This window comes from Hyla sarda, chromosome 3 (genome assembly GCF_029499605.1).
Source record: "Hyla sarda isolate aHylSar1 chromosome 3, aHylSar1.hap1, whole genome shotgun sequence".
Classification (NCBI taxonomy): domain Eukaryota; kingdom Metazoa; phylum Chordata; class Amphibia; order Anura; family Hylidae; genus Hyla; species Hyla sarda.
The window spans coordinates 233,532,787-233,551,956 of record NC_079191.1 but is presented as its reverse complement, the minus strand read 5'-3'; the positions used below and the strand labels follow the sequence as shown (position 1 = coordinate 233,551,956).

General features: G+C 45.5%; 1 long non-coding RNA gene across 1 annotated transcript; it reads right to left on the bottom strand.

The window, feature by feature from the left end:
• Positions 1–345: 345 nt before the first annotated feature.
• LOC130362162 (uncharacterized) lies at positions 346–14,998 on the bottom strand. The gene is made up of 3 exons (XR_008891297.1): positions 14,847–14,998; positions 12,582–12,669; positions 346–552 (listed from the first exon to the last, which is right to left on the bottom strand). It is a non-coding gene; the product is annotated as an uncharacterized LOC130362162 (long non-coding RNA).
• Positions 14,999–19,170: the final 4,172 nt, after the last annotated feature.

Genomic DNA, 19,170 nt, shown 5'->3' with positions numbered 1-19,170 from the left:
GGTTGCACCAAGAGGAAGCTCAAGACCCAAAAGAGAGCATTTATATGACATCAGAAAAGGAGGGGCTAATATATCTGGAACAGCTAAGGTTGTTTTTTTTTTTTTTTTTTTTTTTTTAGACATGCAGGGAGAGACTCTGTTTTCTTCATTCTGAGTAGGGTGGATAATAGCAAAATAGCAAAGTATTTAGAATTTTGGGGCTTGTTATGAAGTACCCAAGGGACCCTAACTAGTGGTCAAGTCTCTTGTACATTTACTTGACCAGTAATAGGCAGAATTGCTATTATTTGGTAATATGTTTTTTATACATGGGCTACTCCGGAAACCATTGTTTTTTGTTTTTTCAATTTTACTGGTGCCAGGAAGTTATACAGATTTGTAAATTATTTCTATTTAAAAATCTTAATCCTTCCAGTACTTATCAGCTGCTATATGCTCCAGAGGAAGTTGTGTAGTTCTTTCCAGTCTGACCACAGTGCTCTTTGCTGCCATCTCTTGTCCCTGATGAAAAGTTGACATGGCAATTTGAGTGGGATTTCAAGAGTGGTTTCCCTGTAAAAGATAATAAAATTGTAGCCCAAACTTCAAACAATTTAACTTTGCTTGTTCTGTTCTTCACATACAGTGGCACAGAATACGCAATGGGTTCAGATGCTTAAAGAGGCACAATGCCCGCAATGCTAACAGGACTCAAAGGGAGCACAAATCTTGGTAGTTTCAATGCGCATAAGGTGCCACTGTGAAAATGCAGGAGTTAATTGAACATGGTAAAACTGAGGTCAAAAACAAAATTTTTGAACAAAACACAGAAATATTGGCTTTTTTTTTTTTTTCTCAAATTATGTGAATTTTTTTCCCCAAAGACTACACAGAAACTACCCAATTGGCAAGCTTCTCCGAGTCTTCCATTTATGAGTATTCTCAATGTACAAGCTTGCACTGGCTTTTAGAACACCATAGTCTTCCCTATAGGAACAGTCCCCGAATGTACAACTACTTCACAGGCAAACAGCAACTCTAATAGGCACCACACGCAGACCAAATACTACTATACTCCGCCGAATAAATAACAATATTCTGACTTTATGTCTTTTATATTCTTAATGCCACACATAGTTATATCTCATTGTATGAAGTTTCAGTTTTACTAACATCTTTACTATTTCCTGACACACAGCACCCTTTACCTGTCCAGTCACAATGCAAGTTTGTACTTGTATTTTATCACCATCACACTTTACAGAAAGTTTACAGTATGTACTGTATTTTACTCTTACACATGATGTAACATGAATGTCTCAATCTTTTACCAGAAACTTTTCTAAACATGTATGGGAAGTCTTTGCTTGTGGCATTTTAACAATGATGTGTTATAATCTATATGTATAAAACTCAATGGCCCTGATTTACTAATAGTGTTGTGTAGGTTTCTTTGTGGGTTTTAATTCCCTACAATTTATTTTCCACAGTATTTACTAAGGTTTCCCTACATTTTCCACTTTCCCTACACTTTGCTTTTTTTGCCCCAGAATCCGGCGCACAACCCAACTAAATATGTCGGGTTTGCAATAGTAAATGAGGGTCAATGTATGTGTGTGTGTGTGTATGTGTATGTATGTGTGTGTGTATGTATGTGTGTATGTGTGTGTGTATGTATGTGTGTATGTATGTGTGTATGTTCCAGCATCACTTCCAAATGGCTAAAGATATTAACATGAAACTTGGCACACATGTTACTTGTATGTCAACAACAAACATAGGATAGGTAATTTAACCCTTACTCACCCCCATTTGCCAGGGTGGGGTTTGTTGTTTAAAGTCCAATGCAAATCTTTGGGAAATATATGTTACTGCATAACTTCCAAACGGCTGGAGATTTTTCGACAATACTCGATCACGTTACTTATATGTCCACTAAAAATATAGGATAGTTAATTTAACCCTAACCTACCCCCCCATTTGCGATGGTCAAGGTTTTTGTTTAAAGTCCAGTGCAAATCCATGGGAATTGTTTGTTCCAGCATAACTTCCGTACGGCTGGAGATATTTCATAAATACTTGGTCACATGTTACTTATATGTCAAATAAAAATATATAATAGTTAAATGAATCCCTAACCTACCCCCATATGTGAAGGATGGGGTTTTTGTTTCAAGTCCCATGCAAGTATATAGGACTTCTGGAACCTTACTCCACAAGCTCCGCTTTGCATCTCCTGGTGAATTTGTCAATCTGACTGGCAAGCCACACCCTCCCCGCATTCCATGCCCCATCTCACAAAGACATGCCCACCTTTTAAGCCACACCACAATGCAGCCCCACTTGAGGATGGGACATGAGGATTAGAAATGTGGAATAGATATGGGGATGGGATATGAGGTCGGGATATGGGAATGGGATATGGCAACGGGATATGGGGATGGGGTATGAGGACGGGGTATGAGGTCGGAATATGAGGACATGATATGAGGACGGGATATGAGGATGGGATTTGGAGACGGGATATGGGGACGGGATATGAGGTCTGGATATGAGGTCGTGATATGAGGATGGGATATGAGGTCGGGATATGAATTTGGGATATGAGATTGGGATATGGGGATGGGATATGAAAACGGGATATGAGGATGGGATATGAGGACGGGATATGAGGTCAGAATATGAGGATGGGATATGAAGACGGGATATGAGGTCAGAATATGAGGATGGGATATGAGGACGGGATATGAGATTGGGATATGAGGACAAAATATGAAGATAGGATATGAGGTCGGAATATAAGTAGGGGATTTGGGGTCAGGATATGAGGGGGGTTTTGGGGTCAGGATTTAAGGGTGGGATATAAGAACAAAAGCTTCCTCCTATGTTTCTTTTCCTCCCCCACAAGGATAAGGTAAGAAAAAACAGGCAGCGCTAGGTACTCAGCTAGTGTGTAAATATAACATGATGACATCAATCTTGCAGCTTTTGAAATGAGCTAATGTAATAGATATGATAAACATCTGCCTCAACTACACATATGACAGCAGTGTCATCCGCACTAACCTGCTGGTACTGCCTGATTAGGATGTTCCACAGCACCGAGGTGCACTGGTTGTTCTTCCTGGCCGGTCCCTGATTCATGCCCCTAGTAAATATTCTCTCTCCCTCTTCTGCACATAGCGGATCTTAGCAGGTGTCAGCTATGTGCAGTAGAGGGAGACTATGAAGATTCCTTAGGGGGTGTGAATCAGGGACCGGTCCGGACGAAGAACCAGTTCATCTCATTGCTAGGGAACACTCCAAGTGCACCAAGAGCCTCATTTCCAAATTATGAGTGCAGTGCAAAGGGTGAGTTTCATCAACTTTCTTCTTGGTAAAGCTCCTTTAACTCAGCACCGACCACGTGCACAATTTGAGAGTAAATCGGATGCAGCTCTCTGAGTGTTCTAAAAAGCTTACTGGATAGGAACAATTGTCTAGAAACCATGTTCGGCGAATGCTACACAACTCATGACAACTGATGCATGTTGTCATCAGTTATGGCATCAGTTCCATCTAGATCTAGGCTGAGTTCACCAATGCCGGAAGCTGGATATATGTGAACCCAGCCATACAAGCTACAGTTGACAAACATTTATGTGCAGTGGCCAGTCGAAGCCCCTCTTTAGGTTTTTTCTATCCCCTAGTTTATTTCTGGATAGTAAAAAACAAATAAGCAAAAGTTGACTCAATCATCCAAGTATGTGAAAGTGCGGCCACAAAAAAAAATGTATTACATGTAGCCCTACATTGGTTTCTGACAGATTTGAATCATACAGCCCCAGCAAATGTTACAACACAAAAAGCTATATTAGTTGCAAGACCACGTTGGTGGTGTATTTGGCAGCCTTTGTCACCAGCAATATGTCGGATGTATATCTAATACATTAAAAACATGCATCAGAAAACATATTTCAGATGCTAAAAGTTCTCAATTCAATGTTTCAGTACTTCATGTACCGTATTTTTCGCCATATAAGATGCTCCAGCATATAAGACGCACCCAATTTAATAGGGTGAAAATCTAGAAGAAAAAAAATTCTGATCCTTTAACCTGCGGACCTCCAGATGTTGCAAAACTACAACTCCCAGAAAGCCAGGACAGCCGTTGGCTGTCCGGGCATGCCAGGAGTTGTAGTTTTGCAACATCTGGAGATCCGCAGCCACTGGTATAGGAGGTAATACTCACGTGTCCCCGCCGCTCCGGACCCGTCACCGCTGCCCTCGATGTCTCCCTCCATCGCTGTCCCCGTGTTTCCGGGGTGTCCCCGTCGCTCCGGGAACGTCTCTGCTGCCGGGTATCCTCGCTGTCCGTCGCGTCCCTACGCACGCTGCTACACACGCCGCTCCTATTGGATGACGGGACGACGTGCGCAACGACATGATGACGACGAAGGAGAGCGCTGCCATGCAGGGGATCCCGGCACGGAGAAGACACCGAGGAGGCAGGTAAGGTCCCTCCCGGGGTCCTGTAAGCTGTTCGGGACGCCACGATTTCACCGCGGCGGTCCCGAACAGCCCAAAAAGTGGCACGAAAATGAACTCTCACATATTTTCATATTTTCAAATCCCTTGAAAATGTGAGGAGAAAAAAAAGTGTAAATTAATATCTCTGGAATAGAAATCCAGTAGTAGTTTTTGAATATTTCCCCCACTGATTATTTATCCCTTGTGTACTTTTGTTTTTATAACAGGCATATTTATATATTTGTTTATTTCTACATATATAAGTAATATGAACGTACCTGCTAAACCACACATCAATTTAATTCCAGATTTTATGAGTATTTTTAGAATTTAATGATATCACTTGCACATGCCAATTGAGAGTACTAAATATGTATGTGATTCCTTTATTTTTATTTTATGTCATGAGGATCCTGGAAGATCCGAAATGTTCCTGCATGCTGTACCCTACGAGATGATTCAATAAAGTTTTCCTTTGTTACTGCTTTATTTACTATGAATAATCTGCTTTCTGGACTTTCTGTATTAGGCTGTAGGCCCCACAACAATGAGTAAAGTAAATGCAAATCTTAGTAGGTGACAGAATATATGATTAAAAATGAGTCTCCGAAAACATATGTAAGTATTATTAGGATGCAAGGGTTAAATTAAATGGCAGTTCTAATGTAACAGTTATATGTTCTGGTAGTGCTGCAATGACATCGCCATGTACTCAGCATGTGCTGCTGCAGCCGATCCCAGGTCTTAAAGGGGTACTCCGTTGCTTAGATATCTTATCCCCTTTCCAAAGGATAGGGGATAACATGCCTGATCGCGGGAGTCCCACCGGCGTGATAGCTGTCACGTCCCCTCCCATAGGCTTGCATTGAGGGGCAGAGCGTGACATCACACGGGGGCGGGGGGGGGGGTGACGTCACACGCCGCCCGCCCTGTAGTCGCCGATAATCAGTCCCGGAGCGAACACACTCCGGGGACTGATTACAAACGAGGTGCCACGTGCATGATCCCGGGGGTCCCCAGCGGCGGGACTCCCGCGATCAGGCATCTTATCCCCTATCCTTTGGATAGGGGAAAAGATGTCTAAGCACCGGAGTACCCCTTTAAAGATCAGCAGGGGTACAAGTTTGTTTTTATTTTTGTCCCTATTCCTGTCTTTAAATAAAAATGTGTTAATAATACAGTAGATTAAATGAGTAGGGTTTATATAAATTCACATTTATTTATTGTATTATTGCTGTTTATCCAATTGCATCATTTCTTTAAATGCAGAAGATTCTATGAACATAAAGCTCTACTGTCCCAGGCATGACTCCTATGTGTAACGCTGAGAGCTCCGGTCTCTGCTCCTGGACTGGAGTGCTCACCGCGTTTGTCCCCACTGAGTGCCCCGGTCGGACTCTCTGACTGGGGACACTCCGCTTCTGTCACCGGCAGGGACGCGGTCCGCGTTGCGGGCTGTCCCCGCACGCGGCCCGCGGCCCATCCTTACTTACCGGCGCCCGCTCCGGCTCTCTCCTCTGCTCCCCTGTCATATGGTTCCCGGCGCGCGCGTCCCTGCACTATAGGGCGCGCACGCACCGGCTGTGTAAAATTTAAAAGGCCAGTGCACCATTGATTGGTGCCTGGCCCAATCTTTGTCCTCTCCTCCTATAAATGTACCCTGTCCCTTCCTGCCCTTACCGGATTGTGTTGCCTCAGTGCCTAAGAGAAAGCGTTTACTGTGTATTCCTTGTCCGTTGCTGAACCCGTTGCTAACGACTACCGCCTCCAAACCTGTGCTGCCTGCCCTGAACTTTTGCTACGTCTGACTACGCCTCTGCCCGTCCCTTCTGTGCTTCGCCTGTCTCAGCAGTCAGTGAGGTTGAGCCGTTACCGGGGGACACGACCTGGTAGTTACCGCCGCAGCAAGACCATCCTGCTTTGCGGCAGGCTCTGGTGAATACCAGTAACTACTTAGAACCGATCCTCCGGTACGGTCCACGCCATTCCCTCACTGACACAGAGGATCCACTACCAGTACCGTTTCCTTATGCAAGAAGCCTTAGATGCTTGGAAGCACAAGAACACACAGAATATTGATCATACTATACAAACTAGATTATCTGAACATCAGTTTATTGTATTCACCAGCACTAGTAGGGATTTGCCATTGCTCTTTACATACTATAGCAGGTTAACACATGAAGTGAAATATTAGGTAGGTGTGGAAATAATTGTGTTTATAGGGTTCCACAGAAAGAATGTAAGCAGATGCATATAAGGAGCCAGACACCACGAAGAGACCTGCGCAAATCAGTTGCTAACAGTTACACCCTCTGCTCAGCCACCACATTCTCACAACCTTAACAGCAAGTGTATGATAATATACCTAACTATACATAAACACTGGTGTAAGGTTGAGTTTTTCAGTATACTTTGGAGGTATATGTAATGGTGTACCTAGTGCCCCTTGCACCCTTGGCAAAGAGCCCATCGCCCCCATTTTCCCAGAACATGTGCATCAATGCTCTACCCCCTCTTCCTATACAGTTAAGTTATGTGACTCACAAGTGATATCTTTTCTGATCAGGGCATCCTCTTTCCTTTTCTTCTCCCTTCTGCTCCATCATGACAACATCTTTTCAGTATCTTCAGGACAAACATGTTAGACTCCACATTTTTCCAGTGCCCTCCCCACCTAAACATAATCGCCCCATCTATGGGCCCCCAAACTGTAATAATGCCCCCTTTTATGTCATGCACATTAAATGTGGGTTTAATAGGTATATCCATCCACAGTAGGAAAGTAGGTATGCCTCACAGCAGTTCTTTCCCTTACCCAACTGATCAGATAGTCCCCCATAGGCAGGTATTTTGGCAGGTAGATAAATATATCCTTAGGTAGGTACATCCAAAGATAAATATGTTGGTAGGTAGGTAGCCAGATCGGTAGGCAAGTAGGTTGCTAGATTTGTAGGTATGTAGCTAGCTAGGTAGCTATGTAGATAGGTAGCCAGGTACATAAGTAGGTAGGTAGAGAATAAAGCAGGTAGGTAAGTATGTAGATAGGTAAGTAGTGATGTAGGTTGGTAGGTTGCTATGTAGATAAGTAAGTAGACAGGTAGTTAGTTAAGTAGTTTTGTAGGTAAGTAGGTAGATAGCTAGCTAGCTCAGAATGTAAGGGAGTAGGTTGCCAAGTAGCTAGGTAGATAAACAAGTAGCTATTTAGGTAGGTAGCCAGATATATAAGTAGGCAGGTTGGTAAATAAGTAGGTAGGTAAGTAGATAGGTAGCTAGGTAGCTATGTAGGTAGGCTAATAGCCACGTATATAGCTCTGTACATAGATATTTAATTCGCTAGGAAGGTTGCAATGCAGCAATGCAGGTAGGTAGGTAGCCAATCCAGGTATATAGCTATGTGTGTAGGTATGTAGAAATAGATGCAGCACAACAATCGGTGTGCTGCATCTATTTCTATATTTGTAGGGTGAACCAGAGGATCGCGATTCTACCTGTGCCTGCACCTATTGCGAAGTAATTCATCTTACCTAGATGTGCTGCTTTTATTTGAACTTTGTGTGTAGGTAGTTATGTAGGTAAGTAGCCAGGTATCTAGGTAGGTAGCAATGTAGGTAGGTTGGTAGCCAGGTAGATAGCTATGTGGATAGGTAATCAGATAGCTGGGTAGGTAGCTAGGTCAGTAGATTGTTAGCAAGGTAGGTCGGTAGCCAGATAGGTAGCTATGTAGGCAGGTTAGTAGTGAGGTAGGTAGCCAGTTAGGTGGCTATGTGGCTAGGTAGCTATGTAGGTAGGTTGACAGCCAGATAGCTAGCTATGTAAGTAAAAAAAACATGTAAGTAGTCAGATAGCTAGCTATGTAAGTAGGTAGCTAGGAGGTATGTAGCCAGCTGTTTAAGTCACGTCCCACACATCTCATCCACAGTACAGCTGGGCTGCACCTTTTTTCCTCTACAGTTCTTGTGCCAATGAGTGATGGAGGTTTAGGTCTCCTCTCGAGCGAGTGAGCACCTGTACTGTTCCTATGCTTTGGCGGCCTACGTCCCCCCTGGGCATAGGTACACCATTGGGTATATGTCAGGACAATATCACTTGAAGCTCATGGGCCCCAATGCAAAATCTGTAACAAAGCTCCAATCTAATGTGCCAGATGGCAAGCTGGGTGTGACTGCAATCTTTGTACCTCCTATGGCTGCACCCCGGACACAGACACCATTGCAACAGTATATTTGAAATTAACTTCTTTCTAAATATCACTACAGCAAGATATATTTTGTTTCATGGCAAGAGTCATAGACTAATTCTGCATAGGTATGTTTCATGGTAATGTAAGTGAGATATATTGGCATGTATGTGACAATATTCAGGCTGGTTTTAGCATATTAACCCTACACTGGCAGATGCTGCAAGGAGAATCAAAAGAACAGTCCTTCTGACAGTACGTGAAACAAAAATCAAAAAGCAGTGCATATTTCGAATAGCCTATGGTTCAGTGGCGTACTAAGGTGGGGGTGCGGGGGGCGGCCCGCCCCGGGTGCCGCTCACATGGGGGGGTGCCAGGGGCGGACTGACCCGCCGCCACCACTACTGAGGATCCGGGACACTCGTCCCAGATCCCCAGCAGACAGCAGTGCCTTATCCTGTATGCGCGATACACGCACATACAGGAGAAGGCATCCCCTCTGTGTGAGCCGCACCTGCAGCTACACAGAGGAGACGTGACCTCTGCCCCCACGCAGCACACAGTACAGGCGCCGAAGACGTCACTCATCGGCGCCTGTACTGTGGAGGGGAGAAGACGCAGGCCCTGCAGCTGAGGAGGGATATCAGGTGAGCATCCTTTTTTATTTTTTTTTCCTCAACTCTGCCTATACCTATAGGGGAGGGGAGGGGGGTTAATCTACATATATCTATGGGGAAGAGGGGGGGGGGCTAATTTACATATACCTATGGGGAAGAGGGGGGGGGTTACTCTACATATACCTATGGGGAAGAGGGGGGGGGGTTATTCTACATATACCTAAGGGGAGGGGGGGTTACTCTACATATACTTAAGGGGAGGGGGGGTTACTCTACATATATACCTATGGGGAGGGGGGTTACTCTACATATACCTATAGGGGAGGGGGGGTTACTCTCTACATATACTTATAGGGAAGGGGAGGGGGGGTTACTCTACATATACCTATGGGGAAGGGGAGGGGGGGTTACTCTACATATACCTATGGGGAAGGGGAGGGGGGGTTACTCTACATATACCTATGGGGAAGGGGAGGGGGGGTTACTCTCTACATATACTTATAGGGAAGGGGAGGGGGGGTTACTCTACATATACCTATGGGGAAGGGGAGGGGGGGGTTACTCTACATATACCTATGGGGAAGGGGAGGGGGGGGGTTACTCTACATATACCTATGGGGAAGGGGAGGGGGGGTTACTCTACATATACTTATAGGGGAGGAGGGGGGTTACTCTACATATACATTTGGGGAAGGGGAGGGGGGGTTACTCTACATATACCTATGGTGAAGGGGAGGGGGGTTACTCTACATATACCTATGGGGAAGAGGGGGGGAGGTGTAGCTGCAAATACCTATGGGGAAGAGGGGGGGGTGTAGCTGCATATACATATGGGAAAGAGGGGGGGGGGGGGTAACTGCATATACCTATGGGAAAGGGGGGTGTATCTGCATATACCTATGGGAAGGGGGGTATAACTGCATATACCAATGGGAAAGAGGGGGGGGGTGTAACTGCATATACCTATGGGAAAGAGGGGGGGGTGTAACTGCATATACCTATGGGAAAGAGGGGGGGGGTGTAACTGCATATACCTATGGGAAAGAGGGGGGTGTACCTGCTTATACCTATGGGAAAGAGGGGGGGGGGTAACTCTGCCTATACCTATGGGGAAAGGGAAGGAAAGGGGGGGTAACTGCCTATACCAATGGGGAAGAGGGGGGTAACTCTGCTTATACCAATGGGGAAGAGGGGGGTAACTCTGCCTATACCAATGGGGAAGAGGGGGGTAACTCTGCCTATACCAATTGGGAAGGGGGGGGATCTGCCTATACCTATGGGAAAAAAGGGGTTTAACTCTGCCTATACCTATGGGAAACAGGGGGAGGTTTTTTTTTTTTTTTTTTAACTCTGCCTATACCTACGGGGAAAGGGGGTGGGGGGACTCTGCTGCCTATACCTAAGGAGAAAGGGGGGTTAACTCTGTTCCTATACCTATTGGGAAGGGGGTTTAACTATGCTGCCTATACCTACAGGGAAGGGGGGCTACCTAACTTTATACCTGGATGCCTAACTACTTACCTACATACCCAGCTACCTAACTATGTACATACCTGGCCTTCATACATGGCTGCCTAACTACCTAGCTAGCCCCCTACCTACCTAACTTGTCACCTACCTACATACCTGGCTTCCTGATCTACCTACCTAGTTACCTATTTACCTGGCTACCTACCTACCTGCCCATTTACTGTGCAGGACACCAAGGAGGGCTTTATTACAGTTTGTGGGCCTATAGATGGAAAGATTGTGTAGAGGAGGGGAGGGCACTGGAAAAATGCAGAGTCTGACATGTTTTTCCTGCAGATGTTAAGAGATCCACATGGCGGTCTTATCCGGATGGAGAAGAAAAGGAAAGATGACGCCACTGATCAGAAAAGACGTAATTGTGAGTCCCAAAATGTAATTGCAATCACTTATATGGTATATACATCCTGTGTACAGCTGATATCTACCGCCATATGGTCCTGTATATAATCACTTATACAGATCCTTTATAGTATACTGATCTGTGTATGGTGGTTTTATTCAGTACAGTATGGCGGTATTATCCAGTTATTGTGTGGTGGTATATATTTACTCCTTGTATACCAGTATTATTGGTCATGGAAATTTACCTATGTTAAAGTTTTTCTTACATATATAAATTTTAGTTTATTGTGTGTGGGATTTAGGTGGAATAGGAGCGTGGCAGAAAATTGACGAGCTGCAGAGCCTAGTAGGGGCCCTTGCTTTTTTTTGGTCCGCGGGCCCCGAGTGTTGTCAGTCTGCTCCTGGGAGGGGGTGTAATTAAGGGGGGGGGGAGGAGGGGGTAAATAAAGGGGGGGAGGGACGGGGGTGTAATTAAGGGGGGGTGCGGGTGCCAAACAAAGGGTCCGCCCCGGGTGCCAAATGCTCTAGGTACGCCCCTGCTATGGTTAGTAGAGTGGTCAGAGCCTGTGCAAGCCAGGTAAGTCTAGTTCTATCAAAAATGAATGCACTAGAACTCTTGTTCACCAACTCTTGACTTCCTCTTCCTTGGTGTGAACTCAGTAAGAGACCTAGCACCCTTTGTGGTGCACGGTCTCATGCTCTGCTCTGTTCCTCCCCACTTTGCCCCGTAAAGAGATCAATGCCTTATATTACAAAAGATGACTGTGGTGTCTTCACAGGTAAGTGTCGAGCAAATGATACAATGATATGCTGTTGTCTGATAGATAAGTCAACAGTTTATCTCCTAGTGGAAGAAAGTATGTTGCAATCCAACATACCAAATGTCCCCCTCGTCCATGTCTGCTGTTGGGAGATTACCAGTCTACTCCCATTCACAATACACTATATCAAATCATCAGTTTTAATGGGATCAGTTTGACCGACATAAATGTTTTTGTATATCTAGGTAAACACTTAAGATGCAAACCTCGTAACTAAATGGTTTTATGATGTGCAGTGGTTTTTATGAAAAATACAATGTTTTGTTTTTAATAGCAGATTAAATGTTAAGCTTAGGAGCTGATGTTGACAATAGATCAAAAGATAAGTAACATAGAATATCTAATAGAAAAGTTGACTGGCCTGTCCCAAAAAGAAAAAATAAATCCTCTAAATATTAATGATAACAAAGTATAAATTCTCTAATGGATCAATCTAGTTCAAATAATCTCAAGGATTTTGTACGTATTTGAGTGGGTTAGATTGACGAGGAAACTAGTGGCAGCATCAACTGGTGACGAAAATATCTTAATAACCTACTATGATAGACAAAGCTGGCTGTCCTGTTTTTACAACGTGAATAGGAAGTTCATTTAGTTACATACCAAAACAAGTTATCATAATGTGCCCCATGTAGTCCAGATGCATAACACGCTTCTTGATTTCCTTTATGTTGGCAGAATCTATTAAACCCTTAAATAGATAAGAGAGGGCAGAGTTAACATACTTGTTCTTCCAGAGTAAGAGGTATATTGGTGACATGACGATATTGATGCTTACTAACTATCCTCTATGACAACTATGCAAATTATGTGTACATTCTGTATTGGCACTGTAATTCCATAGATTATTGTAACATTGAAAGATAGTAAATGACACCTGATTAGGTGATAAGATTGTAAGGCTTTACTCCTAGCACTCTCCCAGTCTTCTGGCAGGAAGCAGATGGTAGGTGTTCACACTGGTTGTGGTGCTGTGCAGCGGCCATTGTTACAGTGAAGGTTTGTCTGTAGGGTGGTGTGGTCCAGAGTTGGGGGGGCTTGGTCAGACAGTAGTGGGGCTGCTTGGTCGCTAGGTGGCTTCCCCTGTGGGATTGGTGTTGCCACGGCAGTGGTTACTGCCCAACACTATATTAGTATAGGGACCCCCTTCTTATCTGGTGGCCTTGACGTGGCGAGTGGGCTTGCACATTTTGATCGAAAGGTACAATAACAACATGTTAGTTTTTCAAATTATGCTGTTCAAAGCAGTTTGTTCATAATACAAGTTGTGGATGTTCTGCCATGTTCTGTTCCTCTATTTGTGAGTTACATTAAACTTTTAGTATGACAAAGACTTCAGAATTCATGACATTTTCATAAATATTTTGATTAAAAAAATGTGTAATGCAAATCATTTTTTTATTTTGAAATTCCCAAGGCTCTTGTTACTACTGTAGTTATGGCTGCAATAAATATGTTGCTTTGATGTTTTTTTAGATGCTGCAGTATATTACAATGTCTTGTATGGTTTCATTACTTTATTAACCTCTTGCGGACTGGGTTTTCTTTGGCCTTCAGAAAATGAGCATTTTTAAAATACATTTTCTCTTCTTATTTAATTTTTAATAACTCTTCTTTTTTATTTTACTCAATGTAGCTGTATAAAGTTTACATTATGCGGGATCAGTTGAACTTTATGTAGGCACTATTTATACCAAACGGCACATCCATTGCAGTGCTCCAAATAAAGTTAATGGGGTACTCCGGCCATAAGATATGATGTCTGATCGTGGGGGTCCCACCGCTAGTCACCCCCACTATCTCGCATGCAGCACCCACCTCTGGGAGCTGCACGCAGCGCTGCAGCCTCCGAGTCTGCCGGGTCACGAATACGGGGCCGGAGTATCGTGACGAACACGAATGCACGGACACTGCATCTCCATCTTTCCTATAGAGATGCATGGAGAAGGTGTCTCCTACATGGGGAGAGCCGCGCAGAGCTGGGCCCCGTACAGGAGATAGCAGGGGGTCAGAATGCTGGGACCCCTCCTGCGGATACGGGATAAGTTGTCTAAGGCTGCAGTACTTATCTCTTGCTATGTTTCTAAGGCTGCAGTACTTATGTCTTGCTACTTAGGTTTTACCTGTACATTATACTTCGTACTAAATATTTACATCTATGTAAAGATTGCCAGGAACATCTTTATCTGTATACATTTTGGATTAGCAATATTTTCTTGATCTTTACATCCTTTTGCTTTTATAGGATCATCTCTATAAGACATATGGAGGTAACCCCAGAGTAGATAGTTCTCATACACTTTAAGGATTGCATTATTTAGTATTTATATGCCCAACAGTTGAACATTTAATAATGGGAAGTGATTTTTCTCCTTGAGTCAACAGGCAGGGACTGGTTAAGCACACCACAACTTCTGCTTTTGGGCTATTTTTTATCCTTTCCAAATAGAAAAATGTATAATATGTGTTCTGCTATTTATGACACTGTAATGATGATTAAGATGTATCTGGATCAAAACCAAACCCTTATATGCAGACTGGCTATCATACTCAGTGGGTTTTGTCAATGAGTTTTGTTATGTCTAACGTCTAAGAATCTAGGTGATTGAAATCTGCTGTAATATCTCCTTTCATCCTTTATAGCAACACAAAGTTCCATGGTACCTCTGATGGCAGTACACGCTGAAACACACCTGTTGTTTACCCTCTTACAAGTGCATCGACTTTTTCTCAGAACTTTTTTCTTTAAACATCAAAGTTGACAAAAAGAAGGTTCCCATTGTTATAACAAAACCATTTGACTTGTTTCATCATCAAAAAATAAACTGAAATTGTATTTGAGTGTCAAAATAAAAAAAAGTAACTTACTATTAGCCCATACACCTTTACATATAACTATATCCATTGTAAACTTGTGTTGAAAGTAAAAAGGCTTGTTGTTTTTACTGTCGTGGTGAGCGATGTGCTGAATCTTTATACCTGGAGCTGAGATGATCTCAAAGAACTGATGCCGGCCTTATTCCCCCCCTAGAATAAAAAAATCTTAAGATGTCAATCTTCCTGGGACCCAAACTATCTAGTTTTGCCAAAATAAACAATTTCAGCTCAGCTTTCATTTTACCAGAGCTTGTTGGTCAGATTGATAAGTCTGGTTTAAATAATTTTTATTGGATTTTTTTTGAGAAATTTACAACAAAGGAAAGATTAGGACCATTGCTTTTAATTGTAAAGGCAAGAGAGATTGCCTTATATTGATGACAATACAAGGCTGTAGAAGCAACCTGGTCATGAAATGAGTTACCAGTAGAGAAACCCCCCAAGCCAGACTACATCCTCGACTATCACAGGTACATGGGAGTAGTTGACCTTTTAGATCAAGGGATAAGGCCCTATGATGCCACATGTAAAAGTGTAGCAAGAGGAGATCCTCAAGATTTTAGTATTAGGGCCCCAGTACTCCTGCAAGCACCAACCACTGTGCATAATTATGGCTCATACAGATGGCTATAATAGGATTCAGGAAATGCTCCAATATCTGTAGGGCCCTCATTTGTCACTGTAGGAGTTCCACACTGCTGTCTGCCAGAGTGCATGAGGCCTTTTTATAAAGACTATGGGGAGAATTAAGCATTGGTCCTTGTGTTTAGTTGCTTTCTGTGTTTTACTTATTATTATTATTTATTTATTTTTACAAAGAATTTTGTGGAGTTGAGGGAAATTTATTAATAGTTTGCACGTTTGTTGTAAATTTCCTGCAAGTACACTAAAGTAGGCTGTGAAATAAAAAATGTGTAAGTAGGCTTCATTTCTTGAGCTCTGCTTGGGGCAGAGTAGATTTGTAAAATTTTTGTAGAATTAACGGTGATGGTTGGTGTTGTGAAAATTCACTAATAATATGCACAAAATGGCACATGTGAAAAATGGATGTAAAAAATATACACATGGCCAACGTTAGCATTATCCTCCAGGGGGCCCTCCGCGGCTGCTACAGAGTTGGTGGTAAGCCTTGCTGCAGTTAATGGCTCTTAGCAAAGGTCACTCACATAGTGCTGGCAGGGAGATGCTCGGCTCCTTTAACAACACCCCTACCCCATCCCCAGCTACTACGTCCTCCTCCTCCTGCTGCTAAAAGATCTTGCACAATGTAACTTCCTGTCGGCGATGGGTGAGAGAGTCTGCAGGCACAGGAGGCAGAGTCCTGCCAAGAATATCAAGATGCTGAAGTATTCCCTGTACCCAGCCAGCTATATATTCAGTATATTTGTCACGATGCCGGCTGGCAGGTAGTGGATCCTCTGTGTCAGAGAGGGATTGGCGAGGACCGCGCTAGTGGACCGGTTCTAAGTCACTACTGGTTTTCACCAGAGCCCGCCGCAAAGCGGGATGGTCTTGCTGCGGCGGTAGTGACCAGGTCGTATCCACTAGCAACGGCTCACCTCTCTGACTGCTGATGACAGGCGCGGTACAAGGGAGTAGACAGAAGCAAGGTCGGACGTAGCAGAAGGTCGGGGGCAGGCGGCAAGGTTCGTAGTCAGGGTGGATAGCAGAAGTACTGGTACACAGGCTTTAGACACACAAAACGCTTTCACTAGGCACAAGGGCAACAAGATCCGGCAAGGGAGTGCAAGGGAGGAGACTAGATATAGCCAGGGAGCAGGTGGAAGCCAATTAAGCTAATTGGGCCAGGCACCAATCATTGGTGCACTGGCCCTTTAAGTCTCAGGGAGCTGGCGCGCGCGCGCCCTAGAGAGCGGAGCCGCGCGCGCCAGCACATGACAGCAGGGGACGGGAACGGGTAAGTGACCTGGGATGCGATTCGCGAGCGGGCGCGTCCCGCTGTGCGAATCGCATCCCCAACGGCCATGACAGAGCAGCGCTCCCGGTCAGCGGGACTGACCGGGGAGCTGCAGGGAGAAAGACGCCGTGAGCGCTCCGGGGAGGAGCGGGGACCCGGAGCGCTAGGCGTAACAGTACCCCCCCCTTAGGTCTCCCCTTTTTTTTGTCCGGTGACTGCCTCCCCTGGGATGAGGACACCGGGAAGGAATGGATGGTTTCCTCAATGGCAGGCAGTACAGCAGGAGTAGGAATGGGGAGGGAGGGCAGAGGGTGAAGCTTGGCACGGGGCAGGAAGACACAAGGACGGGAGCCATGAGGGGACACAGAGGCTTGCCTGATGGGACTGGGAGGGGGGAGAGGCATTTCCTGTGGCAGGCAGAGTCCTTAACGACCTTAGGGGGACCGGATACAGGAGGAACCACAGGGTCACGGCAGGGAGTACTGGGAACCGGTTGAAGGCAGTCCTTGGAACAAGAGGGACCCCAACTCTTGATCTCCCCAGTGGACCAGACCAGGGTTGGGGAATGGTGTAGAAGCCAGGGTAGTCCAAGGAGAATTTCGGAAGTGCAATTGGGAAGGACCAAAAATTCGATTTTCTCGTGATGAGGTCCGATGCACATTAGGAGGGGCTCCGTGCGGAAACGCACGGTGCAATCCAACCTGGCTCCGTTGACCGCGGAAATGTGGAGTGGCTTGACAAGACGGGTCACCGGAATGCGGAATTCATTCACCAAGGACTCCCGAATAAAATTCCCAGAGGCACCAGAGTCCAGGCAGGCCACGGCTGAGAGGGAAGAGCTGGCTGAAGTAGAAATCCGTACAGGCACCGTGAGACGTGGAGAAGCCGACTTAGCATCAAGAGACGCCACACCCACGAGAGCTGGGTGCGAGCGTGCGTTTCCCAGGCGTGGAGGACGGATAGGGCAATCCACCAAAAAATGTTCGGTACTGGCACAGTACAGACAAAGATTCTCTTCCTTACGGCGATTCCTCTCTTCCAGGGTCAGGCGAGACCGATCCACTTGCATGGCTTCCTCGGCGGGAGGCCTAGGCGCAGATTGCAGTGGAGACTGTGGGAGAGGTGTCCAGAGATCTAAGTCTTTTTCCTGGTGGAGCTCTTGATGTCTCTCAGAAAAACGCATGTCAATGCGAGTGGCTAGATGAATGAGTTCATGCAGGTTAGCAGGAGTTTCTCGTGCGGCCAGAACATCTTTAATGTTGCTGGATAGGCCTTTTTTAAAGGTCGCGCAGAGGGCCTCATTATTCCAGGATAGTTCAGAAGCAAGAGTACGGAATTGTATGGCGTACTCGCCAACGGAAGAATTACCCTGGACCAGGTTCAGCAGGGCAGTCTCAGCAGAAGAGGCTCGGGCAGGTTCCTCAAAGACACTTCGAATTTCCGAGAAGAAGGAGTGTACAGAGGCAGTGACGGGGTCATTGCGGTCCCAGAGCGGTGTGGCCCATGACAGGGCTTTTCCAGACAGAAGGCTGACTACGAAAGCCACCTTAGACCTTTCAGTAGGAAACTGGTCCGACATCATCTCCATGTGCACTGAACATTGCGAAAGAAAGCCACGGCAAAACTTAGAGTCCCCATTAAATTTGTCCGGCAAGGACAGGCGGAGGCTAGGAGTGGCCACTCGCTGCGGAAGGGGTGCAGGAGCTGGCGGAGGAGATGATTGCTGCTGAAGTTGCGACTGAAGTTGGTGCACAATGGTGGACATTTCCGACAGCTGGTGGGTTAGATGGGCGATCTGTCGGGATTGCTGGGCGACCACCGTGGTGATATCAGAGATATAAGGCAGAGGGACCTCAGCGGGATCCATGGCCGGATCTACTGTCACGATGCCGGCTGGCAGGTAGTGGATCCTCTGTGTCAGAGAGGGATTGGCGAGGACCGCGCTAGTGGACCGGTTCTAAGTCACTACTGGTTTTCACCAGAGCCCGCCGCAAAGCGGGATGGTCTTGCTGCGGCGGTAGTGACCAGGTCGTATCCACTAGCAACGGCTCACCTCTCTGACTGCTGATGACAGGCGCGGTACAAGGGAGTAGACAGAAGCAAGGTCGGACGTAGCAGAAGGTCGGGGGCAGGCGGCAAGGTTCGTAGTCAGGGTGGATAGCAGAAGTACTGGTACACAGGCTTTAGACACACAAAACGCTTTCACTAGGCACAAGGGCAACAAGATCCGGCAAGGGAGTGCAAGGGAGGAGACTAGATATAGCCAGGGAGCAGGTGGAAGCCAATTAAGCTAATTGGGCCAGGCACCAATCATTGGTGCACTGGCCCTTTAAGTCTCAGGGAGCTGGCGCGCGCGCCCTAGAGAGCGGAGCCGCGCGCGCCAGCACATGACAGCAG